Source organism: Eumetopias jubatus, unplaced genomic scaffold (genome assembly GCF_037043125.1).
Source record: "Eumetopias jubatus isolate StellerSeaLion01/CBP00866 unplaced genomic scaffold, mEumJub1_p1.0 scaffold_1, whole genome shotgun sequence".
NCBI classification, from domain to species: Eukaryota; Metazoa; Chordata; class Mammalia; order Carnivora; family Otariidae; genus Eumetopias; species Eumetopias jubatus.
Window position 1 is genome coordinate 103,753,979 of NW_028274807.1, and position 11,681 is coordinate 103,765,659.

Here is an 11,681-nt window from a genome sequence, read left to right on the forward strand (position 1 = left end):
TAGACATTATTAAAGAAAAATGGGGTTTGGTGAAAAAGAAAATCCATTCTCATAAGTGGGTCTTCTCTTTCTGAATAATGGTGAATACCTGGGTCAATCAGAGTCTCTTGGGAACATTTCTTTGGCTCTGTGTGCAGTCAGCCATCTGCAATAGTAGTAGAAGCCAAACGATGCCCAGAGGGAAAGCTGAGTCAAAAGAAGAAAGGAAGAAGCAGAAACTGAATAGAGAGAAGCAATAAAACAGAGAAATAGTAGACAAAAGGATGAAAGCATCAGTTGGTCGCAACAGAAAGTAAAGTCACTGAGGTGGTCCTTAACCCCTCCCTCACCCCATATTTAATCATCACCAGGACATGTTCATTTACCTCCTAAATATCAGCTGAATCCATCATTTGTCTGTTGCCACCCTTACCACACAAGTCAAAGCTACCATCTTGTTCCACTTAAACTAGAGCAAATGCCTCCTAACTTATTTCCAATGCCCCCTGCTCTCCACTCTCCAAAAAGCATCTAATCTAATGTTGTTCTGCATTTCTCATACACACACGCGTACACTCACATACAAACATTACACCCATTAGTAGGACAAAATCACTTGGACCTAAATGGGAAGAGCTTTCATATGTAATATAGGAGAATATCTTTATGACCTCAAGACAGAGGAAGATTTATTTTAAGATTTTATTTATTTATTTGAGAGAGAGAGAAAGTGCACAAGCAGTAGGGAGGGGCAGAGGGAGAGGCAGAGGGAGAAGCAGACTCCCCGCTGAGCAGGAAGCCCGATGTGGGGCTCGATCCCAGGACCCTGGGATCATGACCTGAGCTGAAGGCAGACGCTTAATGACTGAGCCACCTAGTCGCCCCAAGAAAGATTTTTAAACCAGATACAAAAAAAGCACAAGTCATAAAAGAAAAACTGATCATTTCAACTATGTTAAAATTGAGAATTTCTATTCTTTAAAAAATACATATAATATATATATACATACATACATATATACACACATATATACATGTCATTAAGCCAGCAAAGCCAGAGTAAAAAAAAAAGTATAGCATGAGAAACTGAAAAGACTTCTCCAAAATATATAAATAACTCCTAAAAATCAGTAACAACAAAAACAAGACAACTCAATAGAGAAAAATGAGCAAGAAAAAACTGGAAGAATGACTTGACACAAACAGGGGATCAGATACAGCAAGAGACCCTCATCTCCCATGTAAAAGCAACCCAGAAGTGCGTGTAAAGGAAGAGGGTAACACCTTATAGGGCAAAAGAAAAATGGGGTTTGGTGCCAAAATGCATTTTTTCAGTGTGTTTCCTCTTTCTGATGTTCTTCTCTACTCACAGGACATGCCTGGCCAGTGGGAGAGAAAAACTGGTGGACAAATGCCTCCTTTCTTCTGGCCCTGGGAGAACTTTCCTGGGATGCAGCTGATTCAAGAGGACAGTCTCTTGGGATTGAACAACACGTTGCTTTTTGTGGGGGCCAACTCAATAACCCACCTTTGAGTCCTCCTATTAGTTCTCCCTCATTCACCAGATTATTCCCCTTTGTCCCTCCCTTCTGCTCCCAGGGACTGTATTCCCTAATAAAATGGTTGCACACTAAACCTCAGCTCTGCTTTCTGGGAAACTCAAGCTAAGACAACAGCAATCTCCCACCTCCCCCATGTGCTAAGTGTCCAGAGCCCCCCACCTTAGCAACACCCTAGCAACAGGAAAGACTCCAGAGATGGACAGCCTGTCAGCATGTTACTGATTTAAGCAGCATTTTAGGGACAGGCTGTCAGGGGAACTTGCTGCCTGAGGGTAAGAGTGGATGGAAGGAGGGGTCCTGGTACACAAGCCCTCCACTCTGCAGATGCCTTGGGCAACTTTACCACGAGTCCTAGAGCCCCAGGCTCTGCTACTGATCTCTGCTCTTGCCCCAAACGAAACCAGGTTTCTACATTTCTTGACACAGAACACAGGTGGATTAAAGTAGGTGGTGGTACATTTAAAGATCTTTGATGCCAAATGAAAGGAAGAGGAAGAAGTTTCTTAAAGATCCCCTTTCAAGGTTGTGAGCCCAAAGGCAACAATGAACTTCCACAACCATAGGACAATATAGCTACAGTGATTTTTCCTGCATCGTTAATGTTAAAAATTCCGATTTCAAAGTCAGTTTGAGGGGATCACACAATTGTACAGATGGAGTAAAAAAAAAATTATTTTTTAGTAGTGATTCTAGACAAAGTAACTTGGCTTTCAGAGCAACCACCTAGTCTGTTGTGACAGTACAATGTCAGAACAGTGTTTTCCGATCACTCCCCATGTTTACACTAATTTGAAGCTGCCAATTATGTCAGATCCTTGTCAACAGAAAACAACAATGTGCAAGCTGCTCTATGAATTAATTGTTGAAATTAAGTACTCACTGTCTCTAGACAGTCCTCTAAATTATTTAAAGGATCCAATTTGCTTTCCTTGAGGGGAAAACAAGACAAAAAAAAAAAAAGTCTTTGGACTCCAATATTTTGGGACAATTGAAATATGTAAGAGGAATCCAGGAACACAGCAGGGGTAAGCTTACAGTGTAAAAATATAGTATAAAATCATTAAAAAGCTAATGTCAGTGCCTTTTATCTTAAGACTCAGGTATAGTTTAAAACTGGATATAGGGTTGCTATGTAGGTCTCATTCTTGATAGGTTTTTTTTAAAAAATTCTATTTATTCCGTTCTCTCTTTACCGTTCTTTCCAGATCATGCTTTTTAAACTAGGGGTCTGTCATCTATAACAAAGGCACTACATAAAGTTACTTCAGGGATGGCCCGTTCTTTTATTTCTGTGTCTTCCTTCTTTATTGTATGACTGGGAGGGGGTGGGGGTTGGCGGGAGTAGTAAGAAAACATTTCAGGGAAATGTGGGAATGAGCTGAGTCTCTTCTTTGTAAAAGAAGTCCAGACTTTGTCCGAATCATCACAGATATGACTTGCACCTAACCTCTCTGAACCTCGGTTCACTCATCTATAAAATGGGGGAAATAACGTCTGCCACAATGCCTGTCTCATAAGATCTTTTTAAAAATCAATCACCATCACAGGCTGCTTTTGGCTGAATGTATCTCCATTTCATTGTGTGAACTGAGCACAGTAACTGTAGACATTAAGACAAATAAGAGGTAGTTTGATTGGTGGGGTTTCCTACATGTCCTCAATGAATTATACCTCATCCACAGCTGCTATTCCTGGACCTGAGCCCGACCCCAGTTCCTACTTCCTCGGCGCGGGGGACGGGGGGGAGGTGAGGAGCGGGGCGGGGCGGGGCGGGGCGGGGCGGCGGGGGGGGAGGGCGGCGGGGGGGGAGGGCGGCGGGGGGGGAGGGCGGCGATATTGTAACCCGTCGGTCTTCACCGCCACCCACTGGTCTGCTGGCCAAATAACAGCAAGTCATCTAGTGAATTTGAAACACAGGAAAAGGAATTCAAAGTAAACCACCACCTACTTTAATCCACCACCTCATTAAATGTACCTGGGGGCCTCATTTTCTTGAAGATTTTATTTATTTATTTGACAGAGAGAGATACAGCGAGAGAGGGAACACAAGCAGGGGGAGCAGGGAGACCTGAGCCGAAGGCAGTCGCTTAACCAATTGAGCCACCCAGGCGCCCCAGGGGGCTTCATTTTTTAAAAACTTGTCGAAAAATCAAATAATTACATTGTGGTATGAATAACAAATCCCTAATTCATCTTTGGAAATTAAGAAATACATATATTAATCAACAGTTTTGCAGAATGACTTGTAAAAATGAACTTTTATTGTCTGAAGGTATTTATGAGACTCCATTAAATAGCTTCATCTGTTTAAGCAAGAGAAGTCTTCAGATATATTAAATATTAAATATTAAAATCAATTCATAGATTTAAACATGTATAATACAATAGTGGCATTTTAAAATGAAAATGAGCAATGCCCACTCCTTTGGCCCAGAATCTTTTCTAAAGATTTTCTCATTCAACAACCTTTCCTCCACAATTGAAAGGTAGTAACATTTTGTTGTTACTCAAATTTATTCAAAACTTCTCCCTTTTCCGAACTCTTGAAATATGTATCTTATAAACACTTGCTAAAGGAGAGAAAACAGTTCTTTCATCTTAGGTGTGTCTTTTCCCTGGGTGGTGATAACTATTTTAGACCATTACGATGAGAAAGACTTCCCCATCCCCTTTGGAAGATGTCCAGTGTGGTACCCAGAGATCACTACTGTTCCTGGGAGGGCTTGCTGAGGCCCCTGTTCACAGGGGGCCAGAAACAGACCCAGGCTCTTGGAGACTCACAGTGGGAAGAACCCTGGGCTCAAGGTCAAAAGCCGTCATACCCATTTAACTACACACTGGGGACACTGGCTTCATTCTTTCCATGAAGCTCATCTTTCCACTGAGTCCATTTAAAAGAAACTAATTCCAACCCTAAATTGTGTCAGTCTTTTTGAAAGCTCTTGGGGAAATGGTGACAAAGAGGGGGAACTGCATTAGGCAGTACACAATTTCTAGAAGTGTGGGCTTCTCCTTAGAATCCCATTCATCATGGCAGATGCCCCCTAAGTTCTCATCGGTTGTAAAACCCTAGCCTGCCTCTCTTCCACTCTTTTCCTTTGTTCTATGAATAGCTACATGGCCCTTCAGTTCTGCATCCCAGTGAATGGGCAGAGTTAGGAGTTCTAGGGAGGCAGGTGAAAAGCCAGAGGGTGACAGAAGCCAGAGAAGAGAGGCTTCAAGGAGGAAGGGGTGGTCACTGCCAGGGCTCTGGAAACTGGGAAGTGTAAGATCGAGAACTGCAGGGTTTGGTTCCTGGTGAGAGCGCTCTTCCTGGCCTGTAGGCCACCTTCTCACTATATCCTCACATAAAGCCAGCTCTCTGCTGTCCTTTATTACAAAGACACTAATCCTACAGAATTAAGGTCCCACTCTTATGACTTCATCTAACCTTAATTACTTCCTCACTCCTACTGCAGTCACATTAGGGGTTAAGGGTTCAACACATGAATCTGTAGGGGACACAATTCAGACCATAGCAGAAGGTAAGAGCCATGAACAAAAGGGACTTTCTCCAGTTATGGCGTAGCAAAGGCACACTTGCCCGCCCATCTTCCCACACAAGCAAAAGAGCTCAACAGTCTCTAGGAAAAGAGGGAGGAAGGCGTGGGAAGAGAACTAAAATGTGTTGAGTCTCTCCCTTGGGGCAGGCCGGTGGGGCCTGTGTGCTTTTCTTCTAGCTAATTCTCACAGCAACCTCACCAGAGAGACTGTCCCATTTTATAGCTGAGGAGAGCATGGCTCCGAGAGACAAGGTGGCTTAGTTCAAACTGTGCTAGTGGTCCCTGGCAGCTAGATCTGAGCACTTTCCACCACACCACAAGGTGCTCTGAGGGAGCAGAAACCCACCATCCACATCAGAAACAAGCATACTAGATTAGAGGGCCTAGTGAGCCCCATAGGGGTGTCTTCTCTGACTCTCAATTTCCTCAGCAGTAAACAGGAGCTAATAAAGTTTCCTCCACAAGGTTGTTCTGAGGATTAAATAAGATCACAGTGTGCACTGGCTGGCCGAGCCTGCACTAAGCCCGGCTGGTTCCCCTCTTTGGCTTCCCTCTGAGAGCCCACACCAAGCAGAAGGGAAGGCAGCTTTGCTGGAAATAACTAAGCATTTGCCAACCCCCCACATGAAAGATTACAGGGAACAAAATGAGAGAAAACTATAGTCTTTTGACTCACCCAGCCAAAAACCTTTGCTCTCCTTAGTCAAGTAGATTGTAAAGCCAGTTAACAAGGTGGCGAGCCCTTTGGCAAGCTGCAGCACAGAGAGCCATCGTCCCCCAACCTCAGAACATCAAGCCCAACCTTCAAGCTTCAGGCTTCGGCTCAGGCACTGGCCTCACCACCTACTCATCCTGTCTCAGGGACACCCTCAACTCCTCTGGTGCATGCCCCATGGCCACTCAGTCCTGTCATTCCTGCCTCAGCAGCATTTCCGGGGACAGGCCCGTCCCCTCCATCCACCCTGCACAGCCTCGCTTGGGGAACTGAGCGTCCCTCTCCTGCATGCACCGCTACAGCTCCCTTACAGTCTGACCGCTCCAGTCCCGGTGCGGGGCTGCTACTGGTATCTTCCTCAAACACAACCTATCCCACCACCATCCTGCTGAAGAACAGCCATTCTCCTTCTGGTGGCAGCCCCCGTGCTGGCTCCCCTGCCATCCCAGGACACGCCAGCCCTTAAGCTCCATTCCCTTTCGTGGGCTGCCTCCCCCACCCCCACAGGAAGGCCCCTCACCCTTCTTTGCCTACCAAGCTCCTCTGTTCTTTTCCCAAGCATCTCAAATAGCACCTCATTAAGGAGCCTTCACTCGACTCCCTTAGCAGGGAACTGCTGCATCCTGCTGGTCTTCCCAGCATTTTGTTGACCATTCTTCACATTGTTCCAATTAGCTATATTGATTTCTGTCTTCCCTACCATACTGAAATGCTGGAGGGCAAGAGCTGTATTTTATTCATCTTTGTATCCCTAGTGCCAGACCCAATAGATGCTTTGTAAATGTTTGTTGACTGACAGAGTGAATGAGGTCTCCGTTCCTTTTGTTGTGAATAAACTCTGTGTTATAGCTTATAGTCAACGCTCAATTTATCCCAGTTTACCTACCTTAAACCTTTCTCTCTTGCCCTGTATTAGCTTGTCTTTCTGAATGTCAAACCCTAGAAATCAATTTCTTTTCATTCCTGTAGGCTCCACGGTGATTGGCTGACCAACCCACTGGCCTCCCAGTGTGACAGAAATGTGCAGGCTCCACACACAGTTTCCTCAGCTCCGTGGATCTGCCTATTGGATCTGCTTCATCGGCAGAGATGGAAATATGGAAGAAGTTGCACCTGGCTTCATGGCTCAGATTTGTTTTTTGGATGTTCGGGATGCTGAGATGGTTAATAAGCAAAAAGCAAATCAGCCTCAGTATTCAAATACACAGTTAATAAATCTCGAAAGAGATACAAATTAAAATCCCCTTGGAGATTTCCTGACTCTATGCAAAGGATTTGAGCCACAGGAGTCATAGTGCTTGAGGTTGTGTGCCCTGTTTAAATAAGAGCAGCACCTCCCCACACCATGTATACTTGAGTTTCCTATCACAACCCAGCCTAGAGCAGAGAGCATACAAGATAGTGTAAGGCCAGCCCTTTGCACCTGGTAAGTCTACAAGCCCTGCTTTTAAAGACTCCTGTGCCCTTGGGTTTAATTTCTTTTTTCCTGGAGCTGGCCTGTCTCAAACAAGGATGCTGACCAGACTTTGGTAACACAGAGTTGAATGCCAGATCAGGGGAGAGGCTAACACATATCCAGCCAAGTTCATGATGCTATGCTGCCCATTTTGTTTCCTCCCAGGAGCAGTTGTGCTCCGAGAGGGAGCCTCCAAGGAGATAGAGATGCTGCGTACTAATGTCTCCAAGGAACAGAGAGTCTGCGAGTTCTCGGAGCACTATAAGCAAATCTACCTCTCCCTGACCTACAGTATCATCCTCGGGCTAGGGCTGTCCCTGAATGGCACGGTCTTGTGGCTCTCCTGGCGCCAAACCGAGCACTGGAGCTGTGCCACCATCTATCTGGTGAACCTGATGGTAGCTGACCTGCTTTATGTGCTGACGCTGCCCCTCCCCATCAACACCTACTCCCTGGGTGACAGGTGGCCCTTCGGGGAGCTGCTGTGCAGGCTGGTGCACTTCCTGTTCCACGCTAACCTCTACAGCAGCATCCTGCTACTGACCTGCATCTCTGTGTACCGCTTCCTGGGCGTGTGCCACCCGCTGTGCTCACTGCCCTCCCAGAGCCACCACCTGGGCTCTGGTGGTCCTCCAGCTACTGCCCACCCTGTTCTTCTCCCACACAGACTACATCGACAGCCAGATGGTCTGTGACAACATGACCGGCCCAGAGAATTTTGAACAGTTTTTTGCCTACGGCATGGTTCTGACATTGTCTGGCTTCATCTTTCCCTCCTTGGTCATCTTGGTGTGCTACTCGCTGATGGTGAGAAGCCTGACCAAGCCAGGAGACACCCTCATGAGGACAGACAATGCAGCCCGGGCCAAGTCCATCCGGACCATCTTGCTGGTGTGCGGCCTCTTCACCCTCTGCTTTGTGCCCTTCCACATCACACGCTCCTTCTACCTCACACTCTACTTCCTATCTTCACAGGACTGCCAGCTCTCAATGGTGGCCAGCTTGGCCTATAAGATATGGAGGCCTCTGTTGAGCATGAGCAGCTGCCTCAACCCAATCCTGTACTTTCTATCAGTTGGGAACAACAGAGTCAGGCTTTTCCAGGAACTCAGGCATAATAAGGTGGGTGAGCACCCAGCCGGAGCCAAGGGAGAGAGACCCAGGGATAGACAGATCTGGGTACTGACAAGATGAAGTTTGGGGAAAATGAGCTCCAAGATGTTGACAATGACTTGTTTGAACACAGTCATGTGCTATTGGGAGAAGGGCTCAAGATTTCCGAGTGGTGTCCTGCTACAAAGGAGTTTATATTGATGTTAAGAGATTTTAAAGTAAGAATAAGAGCCACCAACACAAAGGAAAACTTTATTATTTCAATCAGAGCTGACATTTAGCTCTTATCAGTCAGGCCTCAGCTTTAACGTCACCTCCTCAGAAGCTCCTACCCACACTAGTTAAAAGTGACCTCTCTCCCCATAACCCAGTGACTATTTCCCCATTATCTTTGTAGCACTTATTAGTACCTGACCTTGTTAATTTGTTTACTCACTTAGTCTGTCTCCTCCCCCTAGAATTTAGGTTCCAATAGGACAGGGACCTCATCTCTCTGACTGCTATACCCCTAAGATCAGCCTCCGCAGCAGGGCCCAGCACAGAGTGAGTGTACAATGGACAGGAGTGGAATGAATAAGTAACGAACAGATGCATGGATAAGTGAATAAAGCCCTTACTATGGAAGAGCACTTTACATGGAATAACTCATTTAATCTTCACAACAGCCCTTGGAGGTTGGAACTACCGTTAGCCCCATTTACAGATAAGGAAATGGAAACACAGAACTTTAAGTAACTTGTCCAAGGTCATCCAGCCAGAGAATGCCCAGATCATCGTGCTGGATGGAAGCTTTGAAACCAGGCACTGGCCTCTGAAGCACACACTCCTAAGATGGAAGCATATGGGCCAATCCAAACATTGGTCAAGTGCCAGCCAAGTTCTCCTCGACAGCACCAGCTCATCATTTTAGGTCAGCTCACCCATATAGTTGCTCTCGTGCGCAGACCACTGGGTAGACAGTATGTGTTCTTTTACTACACTTCTTAACCAAGGTTCTGATTAAGCTTAGAAAAAAGCTCTGCAGGAAAAAGTGACTGCATGAATGACGATTCACCTTATTATTATTTGAACATAATGTCAGTTTATGACAGAAAAGTTGTACCACTGTCTTTAATCATAGTATGATGTTCATTCTTAAAAAAAAAAAAAATAAGATCCACTGTAATCCAAAAAGATAACCTTAAAAACCTCTCATATTTGAACAATAATGCTCTCTAAGGAGTTCTCAGATCTAAACATACATTATTTAATAATTCATTATAATCTCCCTATGAAGAAGTGGATAAGCCTTCTTAATAAAAACCAAAGTGTAACCTCTCATTACTACCCCACTCTAATTACAGGAAGTGTCTGAGTAAGCCATGTATATGTCTAAATTATAAAATCTTATTCTAAAAGTGCAATTTATTGCTTTCAAGAGCACAAAATAATTAGAACTAGACAAAATATTACCTAACAGAATTCCTTAGGATAATTAATTTAATGAATAGGCAAAGATGTTTTCTAATTAGCAGGTCAGCTGTTCCCACATAAGTGCCTCTATAGCAGCTAAGAGAACTTAAACCTGCTTGCTCTTTTGAATAGTCTCTCAGCTCTCTTGCTTATATTATTCATTTTTGTGCCTTTCTTTACATAGCAAACAGAGAAGAGTCAGATATCCAAAAGTCCCAATTATCACCCCTTACAAATTAATATGGTTTACATTACTGAAAAAACGGTGCACTAGGTTCCTCAATAAAAACATAATGCCATCCCATATGTCCACTCAGCCCTTACCTCGAATGCACACCAGCCTGCCAACCCTGGAGGTGGGAAGAAAACTAATCTAGAATCCTCAGGATACATCACCTTTACTTAAAAAGCAAGTGTTTTAACACCCCTGATCAAAGTTTTCCAGCCTTTAGTCTTTGTTAACTTAGGTGCTTGCAATTACTTCTCTGATCTATATAATGTCAATTTTGCTTCTGCAGAGTTTTCTGACCTACTTAACAGCATCCATTTTATAAGCATCCATTTTTAACTTAGTTCTGTATAGTTGGGATCAAAAAAGTTTAACTTAGTTGACATCACATCCTTGTTTTCAGGGACAATTATCTCAAGACAAGAATCAAACTAGACTACTCCCTTTGAAAAAAAGACCCACTTGTAAGGGTTGCTGGGAACCCACTGCCCAACATAAGTCAAGGGGATGCTCCTGACTCCTCTGTGGTCACTGAAAACTCACCCATAGAAGGGGAAAGAAGACTAGAAGAAACAAAAGTTCTTCCTGGATCTACTCATCTAATGCCCACCACCCTGATAAAAGCTGGGATACTCAGATATGTTATCGCCCTGGGCCCCAAGAAGCTTGCAAAATCTGCCTGGCTGTTTGGAACAGGCTAAAACAAAATGGAAGGTTAGCAAATATTATCATGTTCAAAACAGCATGACTGGGGCAGTAGCAGATGCCAATATCATGGCTGTAGCCACCTACAAAAATGTCAAGCACGATGCAAGCCCTTAAGGACGTTACAGACTATTGGAGAAACAAAACAGAAACGTACAAACAACAATGTGAACATTAACTAAACAGCTTCAGCAGCTACAGAAGAAATCATGTCAGTTGTTGATTAACCAAAAATGAATAGTACAGGTAGTAGTACATATTAGGGAAGAGCAGAGGTGAAATTATTACTACTGGCTGAGATGACCATGAAAGGCAGCATGAGCATGAAGACTGGTGAAATTTCAATTAGCACAATTTCCCCAGCAGTGTTCGAGAAAGTGGAATGTGAGAGCCAATGGGTGGTTCTTGAAGGGGAGGAGGAGGAGATAATGCTGGAAAGGTAGGCCAAATTGTGATTACAAAGGCCAACCCAGAGCCAGCAAAAGAACCACTCGAGGCACAGGGAATCTCCGAGGGCATTTAAGCAGGAGAGTGATACAATCAAAGCTGTGACCCAGAAACTTAACCTGGCAGCCCCCGTGTTTTGAATGAATTAGAGAAAAGGAACAAAACTGTCACAGCCAACTTGCGTGAGGTCTCCTAATAGGGCTTCCTTCCCTTCAAAGCCAGCCTACACACCACCTCCACATTTTCCTTAAAAGAGCATTTTTCGTATATGACACTCCATGCCCTCCCTATACCCTCACTTGTTTGGACAAAAAGCTCAGACTTCTCAGGCAGGCATACTATACCTATCACAGTCCAGTCCCAGCTGAACTTTTCAACTCCCAGCTCTCCTACCACACCATGTGGATTTCCACTGCTCACATGTTTACTACTCAATACCTTCCCCAAAACCTTCTCCACACTGGTCTGACTCTCCTACTGC

General features: G+C 44.6%; 1 pseudogene; it reads left to right on the plus strand.

Annotated features, from left to right (window-relative positions):
* Positions 1-7,460: 7,460 nt before the first annotated feature.
* LOC114209006 (P2Y purinoceptor 3-like) lies at positions 7,461-8,372 on the plus strand (annotated as a pseudogene).
* Positions 8,373-11,681: the final 3,309 nt, after the last annotated feature.